This window comes from Zalophus californianus, chromosome 2 (genome assembly GCF_009762305.2).
Source record: "Zalophus californianus isolate mZalCal1 chromosome 2, mZalCal1.pri.v2, whole genome shotgun sequence".
NCBI lineage: Eukaryota > Metazoa > Chordata > Mammalia > Carnivora > Otariidae > Zalophus > Zalophus californianus.
The window spans coordinates 102,677,160-102,700,604 of record NC_045596.1 but is presented as its reverse complement, the minus strand read 5'-3'; the positions used below and the strand labels follow the sequence as shown (position 1 = coordinate 102,700,604).

Below are 23,445 nucleotides of genomic sequence, written 5' to 3'. Positions count from 1 at the left end.
ACTTCTTGAAAGATTAATCAAGTAAAACAAGAGAAGGCACAAAATAATTAATATCAGTAATATAAAAGTGGACATCATTATTACTTATGTGCATTTAAAAAGATAAGATAGTATTGTGAACAAACTTGTTTCCAACAAATGGAAAATTTCAAGAAAATAAGCCATCCTCCCGAAATGTAACTTACCAAAATGGACTCATGAAGAAATAAAAAATCAGGACAGTCTATTCTAAAAATTGAATAATAGTCACAAATCTTCCCATAAAGAAAATTCCAGGTCTAGCTGGCTTCAACAGCACGTTCCATGAAGCATACAAAGATTGATTAATTCCAATATTCACAAATACTTCCAGAGAATAGAAACAGAAGGAACACTCCTCATATTATTTTATGAAGTTAGTGTAAGCTTGATAAGAGTTCTGAGAAAGAAATTAGCAGAAAATTACTGGCCATCTCTTTCAGGAACATTGATGTAAAATATTAAGCAAACAAAAGTAATAGAAAAATATATTAAAACAATAATTAGCAATTTGGGTTTATTCCAGAAATGCTAAGTTGTTGGCACATTAGAAAATCGATTACTGTAATTCATCATATCAAGATATTAAGGGGAAAATATTACATCATCCCTTCAATAAATGCAGAAAACATATCTGATAATATGTAACAACCACTTTTAGAAACGTTCTTAATATAATAATGGTATTTGCCAGACACCTAAAGATAATATATTCTAATGAGGAAAAACTGAAATATTGCCTATGTGATCAGAAAAGGGATTTAAGCATACATGTACATTTTATCCAACCTTTTGTATATTTCATAATAAATGGTGAAAAAAATACCAGCCTGCATGAAAATATATGCAAGAACTAAAACAGATAAATGAATATTAACTAGAATATATAACTGGCTCTGGCAAGTAAATAAGAAAAAGATAACCAATAGAAAAATAGGCTAAGAATATGAACAGGCAATTCACAAAATAGGTAAACTGAATGGTTAATAAAAACTCCTAAACTTATTAAACTCACCAATAATCAAAGAAATTCCCATTAACATGACCATATAGCACTTATCTCCATCAAATAGGAAAAAATGTAAAATTTTTATTTTCTAAATGTAAAAGAAAAAAAACTGACCTATAGCAAACATGACAAAAGGTTAATATCTTTTGAATCTTGGAGGTGTCTGTGGATACTTTTATCTTCTGTCTTATTTTCTGGGTGGAAAATGATTTCCTAGTCAAAATTTTAAAACTGTTTTAATATAACTTTACAAAACACTTTTGGATTTGGGTTCAGAGATTTAACCTTGAATCTATGTTTACTAACTGTGTGACTTCTGAAAATTTTGTACCCTCTCTAAAGCTCCATTTTTTCATTTATTGTACAGGAAATATATTAAGAATCATATATGATTATTTGTAAGGAGTAAAAAGATGAAAATAGGAACAGTGGAAGGCTTAAAGAAGAATGTCAAAAAAGTGGACTTCTCCTAATGTTTTCCTTTCTTTTCCATGAGAAACTAAATAATTTAAGGCAGATTATTTTGCACATTACCTCACCTTTTAGCATCCCATTTCTTCATCCATAAGATGAAGTGATAATGCTTCATTCACTGGTACCAGGCAGCCATGTGAAGCTAATATGAGAGCTCCCTTTGGCTGCCCATTTCACTTAGAGTGGAAGCAGGTCCTCACAGTGGTTGACAGGGCCCTTCCTGAGCCCCCACTCATTCACACCCTTCTCTGCTACCTTTCCAACCTCTCTTCCTCTCTCCTCATTTGGCCCCAGCCACCCCAGCATTCTGGCTACCCTTGAACTTCCAGGCAAGTGCCTACTTAAAAACTTTGCATTGCTGTTTCCTCTGTCTAGAACACTCTTCTCAAAATATCCACAAGCCAACCCTCTCACCTCTTTCAAAGTCTTTGCTCAAATGCCTGCTTTTCTATTTTACTGACCCAAATCAGCCTGTTGAAGTTGGAACACTGCCCACCCAGCAATTCCTCTTACCTGCTCTACTTAATTTTTTTCCCTCATAATATATATCACCCTCTAGCAGACTATATGATTTACAATTTATTATGCTGGTTGTTTATAGCCAATCTCTCCTTGTTATTAAATCAACTCAGTAGGGACTGAGGCCTTTACTTTCCCCATGATGTACCCCATATACATAGAATAGTTCCTAACACATGGTAGGCACTCAATAAATATTTGCTGAGTAAATGAATGTGTATGAAAAGCTCACCCCTTGGGAAAATATATGAGTTTTGGAACTTTAAGCAAACTTTTCTTGCCCAAAAACAATTGACTTAACTTCATGATTTATGGAATTGCAGATATTTTGGAAATATGCATGCAAAAATATTCTCAGAAATAGTTCCTAAAAATAAAAAAATATTGACATGTATAGTCCTTTAGTTTAACTCCAAATACAAAAATAAAACTTGTGGAAGAAGACAAACTTTTCCTAAGGGATTGTGACATATATCAATGAGTAGTCTAATTTCCAAATTCCATGCTATCAAGGACAGAGGAAGGTGGTTCAGGATGGGTACAATCAATGATGTTGTAAATGTGTCCAGTGCTGAATTCTCAAAAAACCGCCCTGGGTGTCCCAGAATAATTGGTATCTGATAAGGTCTAAATTTATAGGTGATGAGTAATTGACACCATCATTATGGTCTTTCCAGAAGATTCTCTAGATAACTGCTGTAATAAATATATTTGATTTGTGTCCTATAACCACCCAGCAGGAAAAATATACTCACAAATGTATGCCAGAGTGTTACATCTTTTTCATTTGTTTGCTTGACTAGAAGTATATATATATATATATATATATATATATATATATATATATATATATATATAAAATGTCAAATTACATTCTGAAATGTAAGTATAAAAAATAAATTTAAATGGAACAATCTACTCTAATTTTAAACAAGCATTTGTCTCTCATCCCAAGTTTGGAGAAGTGGGGACAAAGCTGGCAGCGATTACATGGTCACACCACTTGCAGTGTGGCACCAAGTGCCCAAGCCCTCCCAGCACATGTGCAGCCACTCAGGCATTTCTCTGCTGTCCCCTGCCTTAAGATTCTACAGAAAGTCCAAGCATCTTGATCTTATTCATTTATTCTGCTTCTAACAGCTGTAACAATTAGAGATGCCCTGATGGTTGAATCAGAACATTTCCCAGTCAACAAAGCAAACAATGGTGTAGCAATTCGACTAGAAAACTTTTTGGTCTGAAGTATGTTCTTTTCTAGCCCAAGCATCTGAGAAAGGTGCTGATAATACTGAATTGAGGGAAACCATTAAGCCAGTAAGAACTTTTGGAAAGAACTGACATCAATTAACATCTCTACAGGGCTCTAATACAGGTAGGGTTTTCATTCTATATGGTTCTCTGTAAAAAGTTAATCATGGTTTTCATTAACTTAGGAATGAAGTATGTCACTAGGTGATGTAGGGAGATAAAAAGGAAATAAAATATGTACTCTCTACCAGTAGTATATTTTGAATCTAGTTTGAGAGAAAGAACAGGAACATTTATATGTTGTCTTTTATTCCTTTTTAAAAAATATTTTACTTATTTATTTGACAGAGAGAGACACAGTGAGAGAGGGAACATAAGCAGAGGGAGTAGGAGAGGGAGAAGCAGGCTGAGTAATGGTTTTTGAATAAATCTAGAGGTATTCAACAAAGAGACACCTAAATTGGACTAGAGTATTTTGTGGAGGAGCTAGATTGGAAAGGAGGTAGAGACATGAAGCATATTCCATGCTGAGGTGTGGAGAAAGAGGCAGAGATGGGATAGGCAGCCTGGGATCTGACTGATATAAATGGCTGGTGCCATGGGGATGAGAATCATGTACTTTTAGCCTCTAAGGAATTGGAGCATCCTGCCAAGGGTTGTTTTGTTTATTTGTATATGCACATAAATACCAATTTTAGCTGGTTCTTCCTAACTGTATACTGACCTTATCTTGCCTATCTCCAGCCAAAGATCTGATTAGCAACTTCCAGGCCCAGATTCCCACCAAACCCTTTAAACTATAATCACAGCCCCAGGATAAAAGATATCAGTGCTTTCTCTTAATCATGGGGCCCAACATAGCACACTTATTTTTTTTTCCCTCATAAAATAGAAAAAAAATATTCACAAAACGAGTTTGATCTAAGCAGCTTAAAAAGGAATGGAGAGGGAAGCAGCCCAGTGTGGTGGTTTATGACCTGGACTCCAACCAGACTCCCTGGCAACACTGATTCTCTCACTTCCCAGAGGCCTGCCACTGGGAAAATCTCTGTACCTCAATGCTTTCATCTGTAAAATGGAGATAATAATGATACCTCAAAGCATGATTTTGAAGATTAAATTAGTTAATATTTCTAAAGCAGTTTGAGCAAGGCCCTATATAAGTGGTCATACTCCTACTAGTAATAACATTAGCTTTATTACTGAGTGAGCTGAGAAAATAGTCATGTAGCTCATACCAAAAGCACAAATCTCATACCATAGGAACATTTTTAGTTTTTAAAATTTATGATGTTAGTTTTGTTTTCCAGAAGTAATTACTTAACATGAATCTTCAGCATATGGCAGCAAATAGCTAGAACTCAAGGAAACCTTCAGGTCACTAAAAAGCCAAAAAGCACTCCCAAACTACAGGTGATCCACCAGGAAGACTGGGACTCTGGTCATCGTCATATAGATCTAGTCATTATAGAGGATAGAATGTTCTCAGAGGTTGTATGGATTCCTAAGCCCATTAGGCACTTGCAAATTGAAGATGCTCTTTTCACTGTACCTGAAATTTTGGGAATAAAAAAAAAATAGAGGAGAGGGAGCAGGAAGATGGTGGCAGAGTAGGAGGACCTTAGGCTCACCTCATCTCATGAACACAACTAGATAACTATCAAATCATCCTAAATACCTCAGAAATTGACCTGAAGACTGGCAGAACAAACTCCATAACTGAAGGAAGAGAAGAGGTCACATTGAAGAAGGTAGGAAGTGTGGAGACATAGTTTAGGGAAGAAAGGAATCACAGCTCCTGTGGAGAGAAGGGAGCCATGGATGCAGAGAAGGGTGAGAGAAACAGGAGTACACATGGAAATGCATAAGGAGAACATGTCCCAAGGCCATTGGACTGGAAAATGAGAGGGGCTGAAATTTGTTAGTCCTGGCAACCAATGGGGCTTAAAAACTAAGTTTTAAAAGTCAGTGGGCTTGGCTGGGATAGAGGCCAGAGGGCACTGTGCTGCTCCTGGAGAGAAGGCGGGCAAATAACCTGAGGCAGACACTGTGGAAACAGCAATCTGAAAAATAGCTGGGGCACACAAGGGGAGATCATTCACTCCTCTCAGAGCACAACCCTGAGAGGCAGCATTCACAGAGCCACCTCTCCAGGAACAATGGAGCTGGCAGGTGCCATTTTCCTCTTCTGCCCCTCAGCACGAGCAGAGAACCACCTGCAGGAAACAGTGCAGCACTAACACTGGCTGCCTAACTTGCCTATACCAAGCTCCCCCACCACCCAGTGCCATGTTTTGATGGGACTGCCCCTCTCAGTCAAGCTTGCCTTAGCCCCAGTGCAGCGGCCCCCTCCTCCAGAAGACCTGCACAAACCCCTGCCCACAACATGTCTCCCAATCAGAGAGTTCTGCAGGGCCTCAGATGTCATGGAATTGTCAGGTCTAGTTTCACAAGCAGAAGAGAGCACACCTAGTTAAAACTCACCACATTCAGGCCAAGGACCAAACACTACCCACAGGCAAGGAGAGCCTCTACAAACAACAGGCCCGAAGAAAGAGGAGCCAGGACACAACAGCAGAGCACACAGAGCACACACTGGAGACACTCGCTGAAGTGCCAGGTCCTGGGCATTACATGACCGCTTCTTCATAAGGTCAGTATTTTCAGGAGCAAAAGACATAACTGGCTTCTCTAACACAGAGAAGAAGGCAGAGACTTAGACAAAATGTGAAGACAGAAGAATTTATCCCAAATCAAAGAACAAGATAAGGCCACAGCCAGAGATCTAAGTGAAACAGATATAAGTAATATGCCTGATGGAGAATTTAAAGCAAAGATCATAAGGATAGTCACTGGCAAAGAATAGAAGACAACACTGAGACCTTTCCCACAGAGATAAAAGAGTTAAAAAAGAATCAATCAGAGATGAAGAGTGCAATAAGCAAGATTAAAAACACCCTTGATGCAATGAACAGCAGGCTGAAATAAGCAGAGGGATGAATTAATGACTTAGAAGACAAAGTAATAGAAAGAAATGAAGCTGAACAAAAAAGATAAAGAAGAATTATGCAACAGGAGAATAGACTTAGGGACCTCAACTCCATCAAATGTAATAATATTCATATTTTAGGGGTCCCAGAAGAAGAAGAGAGAGAAAGAGGGGCAGAAAATTTATTTCAAGAAATAAATAGCTGAGAACTTGCCTAATCTGGTGAAGGAAACAGACATCCAGATCTAGAAGGCACAGAGAATTCCCATCAAAATCAATAAAATCAGGCCCACACCAAGACATATTGAAATTAAATTAAATTAAATTATTAAATTAAATTAAATTAAATTATAAATTAAATAATAGTGATAAAGAAGAAATCTTAAAAGCAGCAGGACAAAAGAAGTCATTAACTTACAGGGGAAAACTCATAAGGCTGGCTGGAGATTTTTCAACAGAAACTTCACAAGCCAGAAGAAAGTGGCATGACATACTCAAAGTGCTGAATGGGAAAAAATCTGCAGCTGAGAATATTCTATCCAGCAAGGCTATTATTCAGAGTAGAAGGAGAGATAAAGAGTTTCCCAGACAAATAACCCCTAAACCAGCCCTGCAAGAAAAACTAAAGGGGACTCTGAGTGGAAAGGAGAGACCAAAAGCGATGTATAAAGGCAGGAAACACAGAGCGCCTGGGTGGCTCAGCCAGTTAAGTCTCTGACTCTTGATTTTAGCTCAGGTCATGATCTCTGTGGTCATGGGATCAGGCCCCATGTGGGGCTCTGCATTCAGCTGGAAGTCTGCTTGAGACTGTCTCTCCTTTTCCTTCCACCCTCCCCGCTGCTCACACTCTCTCTTTCTCTTGCTCTTTCTAAAATAAATAAATAAATAAATAAATAAATAAATAAATAAATAAATCTTTTTAAAAAATAATAAATAAATAAATAAATAACAGGAAACACAAAAGCAGTAAAAATGAATATTTCTGTAAAAATCAGTCAAGGAACTCACACACCAAAAAAGGTTATAGGATATAATACCATATACCTAAAATGTGGAGAGGAGAAAAGAACGGGTTCAAACTTGAAAAACCACCAACTTAATATAGACTGCTATTTGCAGAAGAGGTTAAATATAAACCTAATGGTAACCATATATCAAAACCACTAATAAACATGCAAATAATAAAGAGAAAGAAACCCAAATATATCACTAAAGAAAATCAGTAAAACATGAAAGAAAGACAAGAAAGAATCAGAGAACATCTCCAGAAGCAACCACAAAACAAGTAATAAAATAGGAATGAATTCATATCTATCAATAATTACTTTGACTGTAAATGGACCAAACACTCCAATCAAAGGACATAGTGTAACAGAATGGATAAAATAACAAGATCCATCTATATGTTGCCTACCAGAGACTCATTTTAGACCTAAAGACACTGGCAGATTGAAAGTAAGAGGATGGAGAAATATTTATCATGCAAATGGAAGTCAAAAGAAAGCTGGAGTAGCAATACTTATGTTGGAAAAACTAGACTTTAAAATAAAGAATGTAACAAGAGACAAAGAAAGGCACTATATAATAATAAAGGGGACAATCCAACAGGAAGACATAACAGTTGTGAAAATTTATGCCCTCAACATGGGATCACCCAAATATATAAAACAATAACAAACAAAAGAAACTAGTTGATAATAATACAATAATAGTAGGGTATTTTAACACCCCACTTACATTAATGGACAGAGCATCTAAACAGAAAATCAACAAGGAAACAATGGTTTTGAAAGATAAAATGGACCAGATGGATTTAACAGATATATTCAGAACATTCCATCTAATATTCCATCCCTTAAAATAGCAGAATGCACAATCTTTTCAAGTGCACATGGAATATTCTCCAAACTACGTCACAGATTAGGTCACAAAACAGGCCTCAACAAATATACAAAAAGACTGAAGTCATCTCATGCTACTTTTCTGACCACTACACCATAAAACTAGAAGTCAACCATAAGAAAAAATCTGGAAAGACCCCAAATACATGGAGATTAAATAACATGCTTTTAAACAATGAATGGATCAAACAGGAAATCAAAGAAGAAACAAAATAGTACATGGAAACAAATGAAAATGAAAACACAACACCTCAAAAGATTTGGGGTAAAACAAAAGCAGTTCTAAAAGGGAAGTTAATAGCAATACAGGCTTACCTCGTGAAGCAAGAAAAATCTCAAATAAACAGCCTAACCTTACAGCTAAAGAAGCTAGAAAAAGAACAATAAAGCCTAAAGCCAGCAGAAGGAAGGAAATAATAGAGACTAACGCAGAAATAAATGATATATAAACTAAAAGACAACAACAACAACAACAAAACAGATCAATGAAACCAGGACCTGGTTCACTGAAAAACTTAATAAAATTGATAAAACCTCTAGCCAGACTTATCAAGAAGAAAAAAGACCCAAATAAATAAAATCACAAATGAGAAAGGAGAAATAACCAACACCACAGAAATACAAATAATTATAAAAGAATATTATGAAAAACGATATGCCAACAAATTATACAACCTAGAAGAAATGAATAAATTCCTAGAAACATATAAATTACCAAAACTAAAATAGGAAGAAATAGAAAATTTCAACAGACCAATGACCAGTAATGAAATTGAATCAGTAATCAAAAAACTCTCAACAAAAGTCCAGGGCCAGGTAGCCTCACAGGCAAATTCTCCCAAACATTTAAAGAAGAGTTAATACATATCCTTCTCAAGCTAGTTCCAAAAAATAGAAAAGGAAGGAAAATTTCCAAATTCATTCGATGAGTCCAACATTAACCTAATACCAAAACCAGATAAGAACACCACTGAAAAAGAGAACTACAGGCCAATATCTTTGATGAACATAGATACAAAAATTCTCAATAACATACCAGCAAACCAAATCCAATAATACATTAAAAAATAATTAGCCACGATCAACTGGAATTTATTCCTGGGTGCAAGGGTGGTTCAATATTCACAAATCAATCAATATGATATACCACATTAATAAAAGAGAGGATAGGAACCCTATGATCATTTTAATAGATGCAGAAAAGCATTTAACAAAGTACAAAATCCATTCGTGATAAAACCCTCAACAAAGTAGGTTTAGAGGGAACATACTTCAACATAATGAAGTCCATATAAGAAAAACCCACAGCTAATATCATCCTAAATGGGGAATAAATGAGCTTTTCCTCAACAGTCATGAGCAAAACAGGGATGTTCACTCTCACCCCTTTTATTCAACATAGTACTGGAAGTCCTAGCCACAGCAGTCAGAAAACAAAAAGAAAGAAAAAGGATCCAAGTTGGCAAGGAAGAGGTAAAACTTTCACTATTTGCAGATGACATGATAGTCTATGTAGAAACCCTGAAAGGCTCCACCAAAAAAAACTACTAGAACTGATACATGAATTCAGTCAAGTCACAGGACACAAAATTAATGTACAAGCATCTGTTGCATTTGTATATACCAATAATGAAGCAGGCAGAAAGAGAAATTAAGGAATCAATCCAATTTACAATTGCACCAAAAACAATAAGATACCTAGGAATAAATGTAACCAAAGAGGTGAAAGACCTGTACTCTGAAACTTAAAACACTGATGAAAGAAATTGACAATGACACAAAGACATGGAAAGAAATTCCATACTCATGGACTGGAAGAACAAATACCGTTAAAATGTCTGTTTCCAAAACAGTCTACACATTTAATGCAATCCTTATCAAAATATAACCAGCATTTTTCACAGAGCTAAAACAAACAATCTTAAAATTTGTATGGAACCACCAAAAACCTCAAATAGCCAAAGCAATCTTGAAAAAGAAAAAAAAAAAGCAGGAGGCATCACAGTTCTGGACTTCAAGTTATATTACAAAGCCGTAGCACTCAAAACAATATGGTACTGGCACAAAAATAGACACATAGATCAATAGAACAGAATAGAAAACCCAGAAATGAACCCACAATTATATGGTCAATTAATCTTCGACAAAGAAGGAAAGAATAGCCAATGGGAAAAAGACATCTCCTCAACAAATGATGTGGAGAAAACTGGACAGCAACATGCAAAATGAAACTAGACCACTTTCTTACACAAAATACACAAAAGTAAATTCAAAATGGATTAAAAACCTAAATGTGAGATGTCAAAGAATAAAAATCCTAGAAGAGAATACAAGCAGTAACTTCTTTAACATCCGCAGTAACAACTTCTTTCTAGATATGTCTCCTGAGGCAAGGGAAACAAAAGCAAAAATAAACTACTAGGACTTCATCAAAATAAAAAGCTTCTGCACAGTGAAGGAAACAATCAACAAAACCAAAAAGCAACCTTCAGAATGGGAGAAGATATTTGCAAATGACATATCTGATAAAGCGTTAGTATCCAAAATATATAAAGAACTGATAAAACTCAACACCCAGAAGCAAATAATTCAATTAAATAATGGGCAGAAAACACAAAGAGAAATTTTTTTCATAGAAGACACACAGATAGCCAACAGACACATGAAAAGATATTCAACATCACTCATCATCAGGGAAGTACAAATCAAAACTACAATGAGATATCATCTCACACTGGTCTCAATGGCTAAAATCAGTAACACAAGAAATAAGAGGTGTTGGCAAGGATGTGGAGAAAGGGGAATGCTTTTGCACTGTTAACGGGAATGCAAACTGGTGCAGCCACTCTGGAAAAGAGTATGGAGGTTCCTCAAAAAGTTAAAAATAGAACTACCTAAGATTCAGCAATTGCCCTACTAGGTATTTACCCAAAGAATAAAAAAACACTAATTCAAAAGGATACACTAACCCTGATATTTGTAGCAGCATTATCTACAATAGCCAAATGATGGAAGCAGCCCAAGCGTCCATCAACTGATGAATGGATAAAGACGATGTGGTATATATACAAGATGGAACAGTACTCAGCCATAAAAAGAATGAAATCTTGTCTTTTGCAACAACATGAATGGTGCTAGAGTGTATTATGCTAAACAAAATAAGCCAGTCAGAGAAAGACAAATACCATATGATTTCACTCCTATGTGGAATTTAAGAAACAAAACAAATAAGCAAAAGGGAAAAAAAGAGAGAGAGAGGCAAAGCAGGAAACAGACTCTTAACTACAGAGAACACACTGATGGTCCTCAGAGGGGAGGTTGGTTGGGGGGATGGGAGAAATAGGTGCCGGGGATTAAGGAGCGCACTGGTGTTGAGCACTGGGTGATGTATAGAAGTGTTGAAACACTATATTGTACACCTGAAACTAATATAACACTATATGTTAATTAACTAGAACTAAAAATAAAAACTTAAAAAAAAAATGAGAAGGACTTTTCCTGACTTTCCAAACTCAACGTCCACTAAAAGGTGAGGAAGATTTATTTCCAAGGCCTTTTGTCATTCAACGCACATGTCATAAGCACTTGAAGCTACTGAGTTAAGTGTCAGGCAGAGGTTGTGGAGAGGCTGCTGTTGTCCACCAAATATCTGTGATTTTCTTCCCTCATGTGCTGTTGTCACCGAAAAGCAGCCGTCCAGTAAGGAACTACATTTTCCAACACCTTTTATCTTGGGTGGACACCTGAGACTCCATTTCCATGCTAAAAAGTGAGCCAAAGAGATATATTTTTAAGCATTTCTGTCATGAGATTCTCCACTCTCCCTTCTCCTGCCTGCAGGCCGGATTTGAGGCTACGAATAGTCATGAATGCCAAGCATTTCCTAAGCCTGGTCCCTACATGGTGCAGGGAGGAGAAGTCTGTGCTGCCACTTTGACCTGATAGGAGTGAGAAATAAATGTTTATTATGTGAAGCCACAGAGAATCTGGGCTTTATTTGTTTCAGTAGCTGGCATTATATTGCTAATAAAGGAGTATGAATTAGAGAGAAGCCCTTGCCCAGTAGCACTGATGGCCAAGCCACAAGGCAAAACTCGGCACTTGACCACAGTCTTCACCAATAAACACATAGATGTCTCATTAGACGGCACGATGAGAGAGTATCAGACTACTAGGAAAAATTACCGAGAAGTCCAACTTCCAAAGTGACCCAAAGTCTCCCAAAGGTAGCCCAAAGCTACAAATCTTGCAAGAAGCTACCAAATGTTCATGAATTAAAATGTTTTCCAGACCAATGAGGTTCAGATAACCCTTGAATAAACATCCAAATGTCTGGGTGCTTATTTAAAAGCAAAATAAATCTCTAATCCTTTTGAGGCCTTGATATTAATAACGACCATTACTATAGGGGTTATGGGATGAAATCACCTATAACTAGAGGAGTTATAAAGCAGTAGCTATAAAATTTCTTAGTAGAAAGGGAAGTTGTTGGATCTTCCTCAGGCCACTTTCTCTTTGTAATTATTTCTAAATCATTACCTTATGTCAACTGTCACTACAGCAGAAACCCAATTCTTCATGACTTTTAAAAGAGATATAGAAGAGTAACTGTCAAAAACAATTATTGTGCTCAAGAAAGAGCAAATATCTGTTTTTAGTAAGAGAAAATGTTTATGTAAAGGAAAAAGACTGTAAGAATTTAACAGATTTAGTACAATAATAAAGAATGATTATACAAGACTGATGTCTGCAAAATCTAGTAAAAACATGCAGTCCACTTTCCTGAGTAGACCCTGTCTCCATATAAATGCTTAGTAAAAAGTCAAACCACTTGAAAGGAAAGATTTTACTGTCCTCCTGCGAAATCAGCTTTATGAGCCATTTGCTCAGCTTGTCCTGTGTCTTGTCAGGTGTGTCTCATGTTTACCATACTTGTCAGCATCTGTTCTCACCTTTCACTCAGTCGTACCTTTTAATGCATTGACAGCTTCCTTCATCAAATTTAATGGCCTCTTTCAGACAAAGGAATAATTGGTTAATCAGATCTTCTTATTTGGAATAACCCTAAGGAACGAGTTTCTTAGCAGTCCCCCAGACAGTTAAAAGCATGTCCCAGGCCTATAAATGATGGTAGTGCAGAAGTCACCAGGTACTTGTCAAGCCTGTGAAGCAGAGAACTGCACACAAGGGTGGCCTTTTGTTGAAAGATTCCGCTTCAAGCCTTCTCCCTCCTAAGCTTCCCCTTATTATTTTTTAACTAATGTGAATGACTTATTTCTTTGCAAGTTAAAAACTAGCATTTTTCTTAAAGACTATCCTAAGATTTAACTATTATAATGTAAAAAGGCAGCACTTTTACAAGTATTTTGCCAATGTATGCATTGTGAAACACTTCAAACTCAAGCTCTATGATATTTTATTTCTAAAGCGCAAGAAAAACTCCAATTTCCTGACAATGACACATAGAATCAGACCTCAATTCCCTAACTCTGCTAACAACCTCTCAAATATGTCTCAGAGGAATCACACCCCTTGCCCCACTCTCCATCCATAGAATTCACATTAAATTGACACCATCGAGTTTCAGGGATGGGCTGAGCAGAGCGCTGTAATTCTCTAGTGATCAAAATGAGTTAGGGCAACACTTCCCAATCTTTGTCCAGGGTATGGGCCACAAAAACAAACAAACACAAAATATTATTAGAATGCCACATTGACATAAAAGAATGGATCTGCTCTAAGCCACAGGTAACTAACTCAGTCTCTCTGCCTGACTGCACTTCAAGGCCGAAGAGAGTCAATACCTCAGCGCATGTACAACTTATTCAAGGCATACCAGTATTGTTATATTATCCAGTGTGCTTGGAGACACCAAATAAGCTCTAGACTAAGGGAGGCATTCACACACAAAAAAATCGGACCAATTTAATGATGAAATTAAATTCTGGTTTTGGTGTCTGACTCTTGATTTCAGCTCAGGTCATGATTTCAAGGCTGTGAGATCCAGCCCTGTGTCAGGCTCCACACTGGGCCTGGAGTCTGTTTAAAATTCTCTCTCTCCCTCTGCCCCTCCCTAACTCTCCTTCCCTCTCTAAAAAAAAAGAAAAAAAGAAAAAAGAAATTCCGGTTTTAGCAATAGGGAAAACAGAGTATTTTCCTATAGACAGGCTGTGATAATGATGTGAGCCTGGCAAAGGCAGGACTACTCTGAAAGACCTGAAGATGTGGACCCATGGGCATGTATTTAAGCACACAGTGAGAGACCTGCCCCTGAACATTTCATTTATATGAACCAATAAAAGCCACGTTGCGCTTACGCCACTTTCTGTGATGTATGGTTGAAGCTGTAACTTCTGTTGCATACAGATAAACCTCTGTATGTACCACATTATACTCCAACATTTTTTCACCTGTTGTCTCCCCAACTAGACTCTAAAGTTGTTGAGGGTAGGAGCTATGTATTAGATTTGTATGCCGAGCAAAGTGCATGGCCCATATGTTGAGGTGCTCCGTCAAGATAATTGTTTGTTAGAATGAATGCAAGAATGTATATTCTTAATTAAAAACTATGAATGAAATGGAATCAAGATTTGTCCTGTTGTAATCCAGAGACCTCTGAATGGCTTTATAAGCAAAGACTTAAGAATTTGGGTACCCTGGAATATAATACGTGGAGGAAAAGAGAACGAATTAAATGACTTTACTTAAAAATTACATTTGCCAAATTTATTTTTCGATTTTTCAAAGCTATAAATGTCCCCATCCAAGTCAAGTGGCCTCAAGTTTCAAGTAAACAAATAACAGCAACAGAAATGCTAAAATTCTTATCTTTCAGTTCTGTTCTCTGATAGTTACTTATTCTATCTCCTTTCCCTAAATTATACAATCTAATTGCTTCCTCCCCCCACCCCCAAAAGAGAAATCAATTCTTATTCCCAAATCATGAAAGTGACAGGCCGATGGGCATGAAGACCAAAACAAACCAGGGCACGGATCAAGCTGGCTACATTTGATTTTTAGACCTTCCCCTCAGCAAAGCTCTATGACTGATCAATCTCAAAATTACCATTAGGTTTGCTTTGGTGATTTTGAAATGTATTCAAAGGGAAATCAGAATAAATTAGAACTGACTTTCTTTCACAAACAATACACTGTTGCTCCACTGACAATTTAGGAACTGGGGTCAGACAAGAAGACTCATATGTTGTTTTGAACCAAGTGGGATTTTATTTACAGTGTTCTGAATATGTTAATTGGACAGCAGACTACCTGGGAAAAGGAAAAGGAGAAAGATACAAGACAATTTTTCTTCTCTTTCTTTCTTTTTTAAAAATATGGAACACTTCATGAATTTGCTTGTCCTCTTTGCACAGAGGCCATGCTAAACTCTGTGTTGTTCCAATTTTAATAAATGTGCTGCCGAAACAAGCACAAGATAATTTTTCAACATTTGTCTCTGCATGGAGAATCATAAGCTGAGCCCCATAACTTTTTTTTCTCTAGAACTGCACCATATATTCCTTGAATTGTCTTAGACTGGTCCCCACTGGAAAACAGTTCAAAACCCTTAGGTTTTTTTTTGTTTTGTTTTAATTTTTATTTTAGAGAGAGAGAGAAAGATCAGGGGGATGGGCAGAGGGAGAGGGAAAGAACCTCAAGCAGACGCCCCGCTGAGCCAGGAGCCCGAAGTGGGGCTTGATATCATGACCCTGAGATCATGACCTGAGCAGAAGCCAAGAGTTGGACGCTCAACCGACTGAGCCACCCAAGCTCCCCTGAAGCCCTTAGGTTTTAACACTTCAGGAAAGGTGTGTCAAGCCCTGGACTTTGTCATCCTCTAGTCATCCCCTTGAAAAGAGAATCCTATGCTGAGTTAGTTAATGAGTAAGTCTCTGCTTTAATAACAAAGAAACCACAAGCAAGGCTTTCCCTCCTCTGCTTCCCACTCTACAAGAATACCACTCATTATGAGATGAGTATTAGATGGACAGTGTAAAACTCTAACTTCGAGTCTCTTCCCGACCAAACTAGCTAAAAGACCTTTCTTTTATCCTTCTTTTAAACTCTTTTAACCTCAGTTTACATTTCAATAAAACAATGGTGTGCCTCAAAGTCTACTTTTCAACAATTCAGTGGTTCTATAGCAGTGGTACAAAGGAGTTGAGAACATCTGAGATTATGCTGTATGTCGTTAGTCACTTCTGGAATATTGACAAACCTCCTAATTGAGGTTTATTTTAATGCTATACCAGTACATCTCCTGGGTCTACTACCATGAGAGATATGTTCTTGTTAGGGGCATGTAGTGATGATGGAATCAGGGGAAAAGTACTCAATTTTATCAACTTATATGTGCAAAAAGCCTAATTGCCAATTAAATATGCAATTTATTTGCCAAGTCCTGGTAAAGCATCTCCCAAGCTCTTACTAAATTATCTTTGTATACTAGGAAATTAAAGGAGTTAATCAAAGCCTAGGACTAACAATCAAATATTTGCCAGATTATAAGAGGAATTTCTACCCATGGGAAGCTTGATAGAACTAAAGTGAACAATAATAATACAGCCCCCTGAGATGGAAATCACAATACTATCAAAAAGAAGAGATTAAAAAGAAATTAAGAGAGATTAAATGAGAGAGAATGAGGTGAGAAGAAATCACAAAGAAACAAAAAAATGCAATATTCAAAAATGAGAAAGGATAGTCCCTTCAATAAATGGTGGTGGGAAAACTGAACACATGAAGAATGAAATGGGACCTCTGTCTTATAACATACACAAAAATCAACTCAAAATGGATTAAAGACTTGAACATAAGACATAAAAACATAAAACTTCTAGAAGAAAAGGTAAAGGGTAAGTTCCATGTCATCAGTTTTGGCAGTGATTTTTAGATATGGCACCAAAAGCAAAGGTGACAAAAGCAAAAATAAATAAGTGGGACTACATCAAACTTAAAAGCTTCTATAGAGCAAAGGAAATCATCAACAAAATGAACAGGCAGCCTATGGAATGGGAGAAAACATGGGCAAATCATATATCTGATAAAATTAGTATCCAAAATATATAAAGAACTCATGCAACTCAATGGCAAAAACAAACAGTCTGATTTTAAAAATAAGCAGGGGATCTGAATAGACATTTTTCTATAGAAGACATACAAATGACCAACAGGTACATAGCAAAATGTTCAACATCACTAATATTGAGAAAATGCCAATCAAAACCACAAAGAGTTATCACTTCACATGTGTTAGGATGGCTATCATAAAAACAACAGGAGATAACAAGTTGTCAAGGATGTGGAGAAAAGGGAACTTTTATGCACTGTTGGTGGGAAGGTAAATGGTATAGCCACTATGGAAAACAATATGATGGTTCCTCAAAAAATAAAAATAGAACTATCATATTATCCAAGATTCCCATTTCTGGGTATTTATCCAAAAGAAATGAAAACAGGATCTCAAGGAGATTTCTGCACTCTCGTGTTCATTGCAGCATTATTCACTACAGCCAAGCTGTGGAAACAAGCGAAGTGTTCACTAATGGATGAATAGATAATATATACACAATGGGATATTATTCAGCCTTAAAAAAGAAGGAAATCTTGCTATTTGTGACAATATGGATGAAACTTGAAGCTATAATGCTAAGTGAAACAAGTCAAACAGAGAAAGACGACTACTTTGTTGTATCACTTACGTGTGGAATCTAAAAAAGCCAAATTTATAGAAACAGAGACTAAAATGGTGCTTATCAGGGGCCATAGGGAGTGGGTGGGATGAGGGGAGATATTGGTCAGGAAATACAAACTTTCAGCTTTAAGATGACTAAGTTCTGGGGATCTAATGTACAGCATAGTGATTATCACTAATAATACTGTGTTAAATACTTGAAAGTTGCTGAGAGTAAATCTTAAATGTTCTCAGCATAAAAACAAAACAGTAATTACGTGAAGTGATGCAGGTGTTAGTTAATACTATGATAGTAATCATTTTGAAATACATGAGTGTATCAAATCAAAACATTGTACACCTTAAACTTATACAATGTTGTATGTCAACTGGATCTCTCTAAAGCTGGAAAAAAAATGCAATATCCAAATAAAATGTATGTTGGAGATAAATATGTTTTGTAAAACATTGAATTAATGATATAGAAGGCAAAATTGAAAAGTCCTTCTAAAATACAAAGAAAAAAGTTTTAATTTTGAAGATTAAGAGAAAAATTCTCAAGCAAATGGAGAAATAAAATTACAAGCTGTCTATAAAGAAACAAAAATTGGTGGAGAGTCATATGATTTATCTGAGGAACAATCCAATTTAAACTGGAAAATCTCCCGAAGCCTCAAGATGTAACAGAATTGGAGTGAAGGGTGTGGTGTTAAAATAAGGTGAGAGATGGAAGAAAAGTGTTTAAAGAGTATTTAGATCCCTAAAGCCTGAGATACCTTCTCTTACTCCATCGCTTTAGGTGGCTACTCTTTCTGCAACCCCGAGGAAATCCCAAGTTGTTTTTTTTTTTTAAGATTTTTTTATTTATTCATTTGAGAGAGAGAGAGAGAGAGCATGAGCAGGGCAGAGGGGCAGAGGGAGAGAGAGAGAGAGAAGCAGACTCCCTGCTGAGCAGGGAAGTCCAATGCAGGGCTTGATTCCAAGACACTGAGATCATGAACTGAGCCAAAGGCAGATGCTTAACCAACTGAGCCACCCAAGGGGCCCCAAGAAATCCCAAGTTTTATTGTCTGGAGAAGGTAAAAGAGACATTAGCTGGAAAGGAAGATTCTAAGCATAGTTAAACACTTGAGTACCTAATGAAAATATGGAATTACGTGACACACAAACCATCATTAGCTCTCCTAGGTCACCCTGAATGAAGTTTGAAGCTGGCGATCTCATCCATATGTCTACTGCTTCCAATGACTTTTTACTCCTCTTTCCTTGATCACCACCAGAGACCCCTTGACCACAACCAGAACTGCCATCTGAGAATATCTTCTCCTATATGAGGTAGAGATCAAACCAACCAAAGGAGTAAAAAAAAAAAAAAAAAAAAAATTGGAATGAATGGAAACTAGGCAGACATATTTTTAAAAGATAGCACACTAAAAAGAAATCATCATTGATATCAGCAGAGAGATAAGACAATAAATTATATCCATGAAGCAAGATGCACATCCTCCAAGAAAAAAATATTTAGAGAATAAAAACAAGCTCTTAAAATGTAAAGCACCATAGGAAAAAATATTTTGAAGTAAAATATATAAACAAAATAAAATAAATTTTAAAATTTTTAAATAAACAAAGAGCATAAAGTTAAGGAAATTAACCTACCATATAGAGCAAAAGAACACAAAGATGAAAAATAGGAGAGGAAGATAAGAAAATTGGAAGTTCATTCTAGGAGGTTCAACACCTGAATAATAGCGCTTGCAAAGAGAGCAAAGGGATGTAGAAAAATGGAGTGATGGGAGGCGGAAAATCATTAATAAAATCTTTTAAGATAATGCCACAGGATTCAGAGACAGGAGTTTCTAAAAGGAAGGGTCTACTTAGTGCCCAACACAACGTAAGCAAGCAGACCCCGGTAAAGCACATCCCTGTAACATTGTAGACAAAGAAAAACCCTTAATAGCTTCTAGAGTAAAAAATAAAACAACAACAACAACAAAATAAACAAAAAGCAGGTTGAATGCAAAGAATTAGGAATATAATGGCTTCCACCCTCTAACATCACCACCAGGAACTAACCACACACAGCAATGCTTTAAAAATACTGAAGAAAAATTATTTCCAATCCAGATTCCTATACTCATGCAAAACAATAAGAAAACATGGAATGATTGGAATAAAGACATTTTGAGACATAAGTTATTTTTGAAAAGTTATCTCTCATCTCCTGCTCCCAGGAAGCATTGGCGAGATGCTCTACCAAAATGAAATTGACCATGAAAGAAAATACATGAGCAATAGTAAATGTGGTCCAACACAAGAAGAGAGGTGAGGGAAGGGAATGCCCTGGATGATTATAAAGGGAGCAACCAGTCCAGATTGCATGGCAAAGCTACCCTCTTTTCATACGTGCCGACATTCAAGTAAGTGAAAGTCAGTATTCCTCTCTGTTATTGATTCAATTCATATTAGTGATGGCCTTATATCTGAGATTAAATGGTAGAGAATAAAGAATGGTCTTAACGTAAATGGTTGCAATGATGCCTGCTATCTCTCTTTTAACCAACAATTTGGCAGGAACTTTTGATCCCCAAAGACACAACACGGAAAAAAACACAAATCTTCCCACTGAATGAAATTTTCTTACATAGCACATTTCATCAAATTTAAGAAACTGTCAATTGCAATTTGCAAATTACATAAGGAGGAAAGACAAATGACCAAGACTAAGAATCTAACTGATAACACACGAATTTACTGAGTCACCAAACTTTTACATCCTCAATGAAGGTAAATGAAAACCCACCATGTGGAGAGATAGCAGGGAAACTAGGATGTCTCAAATTTGACACTACCTGGAAAGAAAAATAATCTCCCCCCTGAAATTCAAACCATAAGCCAATACTCACACAGGTTTGTGGACTGAATTCACATTATCAACATGGTTCAAAAAACAGAAGAGTTTTAACCTAGATCATTTAACTTGGAGTAGTTTCAGGTTTGTAGGACCTCAGGTGACTGGCAGAAGCAAAAGCAAACCCTCTCTAGAGGACTCAGTTTTGAGAACCCTGGATTCCAAGATGCATCCCAATTTCACATTTAAAAAAATGAAAAGAGTATGTCCCTTAGAACTCATGACACAATGTGTATAAATGCTCATAAATGCATAGAATATCTCAGAAAGCATGCACAACGAGGTGAAAAGGGTTCCATCTGGTGAGAAGAATGAGTTAGTTTACTTAGGAAAAGGGGAATGTGGATAGTTATTCTTACCTTTTTCCCTTTTATTGGTTTCATTGCTGCTTTAACAAATTACCACAAAATTCTGGGTTTAAAACAACGCAGGTTTATAACATTGCAATTCTGTAGGTCAGGAGTCTGACAAAGGTCTCACCAAGCTAAGAGCAAGGTTACAGGAGGGCTGCGTGTCTTCCTGCAGGCTTCAGGAGAGAATCCATTTCCTTGCCTTTTGAGCTTCCAAAGGCCACATGTATTCCTTGGCTTTTGGTCCCCCTTCTAGCATCACCGCATCTCTCTAATCTTCCATCTGTCTTCATGTCTCTCTCTAACCGTAGCCAGGAAATGCTCTCCAATTTCAGGGTTTATGTGATTAGATTAGGCCCATCCACATAATCCAGGATACTCTCCCCATCTCAAGGTCCTTAACCTTAGTCACATCTGGGAGTCCTTTTTTCCATGTAAGGCAATGTATTCACAGGTGCTGGAGATAAGAATGTGGGCCTTTTTTTTTTTTTTTTTTTGGAAGGAGGGTCATTCTGCCTACTCTGTTTTTCTTTTGAATTCAGTAATGCGTGGGATATTACCTACAAAAGAGTTGAAAAAAATAAAATATATTCCCCCAAAAAGAAATTTTAAGTGCCCTTTGATCTTGCAATTCCAGTTCTAAGATTTTACAGATATATTAGCAATGTGAAAAAGAGGTGTATGTACAAGTTATTTACTATACAATTATAATATTAAAAGATTGAAAAGAACCTAAGTAAACACCCATGAAATAGTGAAATAAATTGTACCCGCATACAAAATGAAATTCTATGTAGCCATCTAAAAGAATGAAGAAACTCATTATGTAGTACTGATATGTAACAATCTACAAAGTTAATTTTTTTTTTTTTAAGAGACAGAGTGCCAGTGGAGGTGGGGGGGGGCAGAGAGAGAGAAAGAATCTGAAGCATGGAGCTCCAATGTGGGGCTCGATCCCATGACTCTGAGATCATGACCTGAACTGAAATCAAGAGTTGGGCCCTTAACTGATTGAGCCACCCAGGCACCCCCAAAGTTAATTGTTAAGTAAAATAGGCAAGGCACAGAAATAGTATATGTGCCTGTGTGTGTACATATGTGCAAAAAATGTATGTCTTTGGTACACTTGCTTATGTGGTCATAAATTATCCCTGAAAAGATACACAGGAAAATGATAACAACAGTTACTTCTGAAAGGGAAAAACTAGACCCAGAAGATAATAATAGAAGGAAGGTTCTTCACCATATATCATTGTGAACATTTTGGATTTGTGCCATTTGAAAGTGTTGTTCATTAAAAATATTTTAATTTAAAATTTAAAAAAGACAAAAACACTCATATTAGTCTTTAAAACAAGCTCCAACTATCAATTATTTGAAACAACCATATTTTAACAATAAATACAAATAGTTACCCAAAAAATCATACTAGTGTATTTATGAGGTTAAAAAAAAATAAAAACAAGGGGCCCTGGGTGGCTCAGTCAGTTAAGCATCTGACTCTTGATTTTGGCTCAGGTCATGATCTCAGGGTTCTGAGATCAGCCCCAAGTCAGGCTCCGCACTCAGTGTGGAGTCTGCTTGTCCTTCTCCCTCTGCTCTTCCCTGTGCTCTCTCTCTCTTTTAAACAAATAAAATCTTAAATAAATAAATAAAAACAAGAATACTGAGAGACAGTATTAAATCAAAGTAGAATTTAAAGCCAAATTCAAAAATTGAGAATGAAAGAGTTTTTCATATTGTTAAAGGGTACAACCATCGAGTAAATTGTGAATCAAGGAACGATGTGCTGAGTGATGAAGCACTGTGTGTGTGCCTTTATGGATCATACAGGTCTTTATCCATAAAACAAAAAAGCGTTTGAAAATAAGGAAAAATTGACAAGCATACCATTGTTGAGAGAGGCCTGAAATATCTAAACCATTGCAAAGCAAATAAATGAGTCAAATATAAATTTAGAAAACTATAATAAATTGACAAGACTTATTTTAAACACATATCCAAGAGTGTTCTTACCCCCTAAACTTGGAGGGGGGAATCCTATTGAATGTAATTTCCTTCACAAACTGTACTATTGCATAACTGAGAATATTTTCTAATTCTTCACACTTAATGAGAACCATAGTGTACCTGACAGCCCTTAGAAAGGCCCACCTCTGTTGAAATCAGGATATTCAGTGGACAACTAGATCTATTGACTTCCTAGTTACCCTTTCCTTGTCCTCTAGTTTTATAACACATGAAGTTCAAATTCATGCCTCAAGAAAATTGAAAAAAATTCTGTTATGTAACTTCAGGGTCACTCATAAATGTTAATACTATAAATATTGAAAATAAGAATGCCAAGAATCTG

The 23,445-nt window shown here is 36.5% G+C and overlaps 1 non-coding gene across 1 annotated transcript; it reads right to left on the bottom strand.

Moving 5' to 3' along the window:
• Positions 1 to 15,486: 15,486 nt before the first annotated feature.
• Positions 15,487 to 15,590, bottom strand: LOC113926066. Its single transcript, XR_003521150.1, has one exon. It is a non-coding gene; the product is annotated as a U6 spliceosomal RNA (small nuclear RNA).
• Positions 15,591 to 23,445: the final 7,855 nt, after the last annotated feature.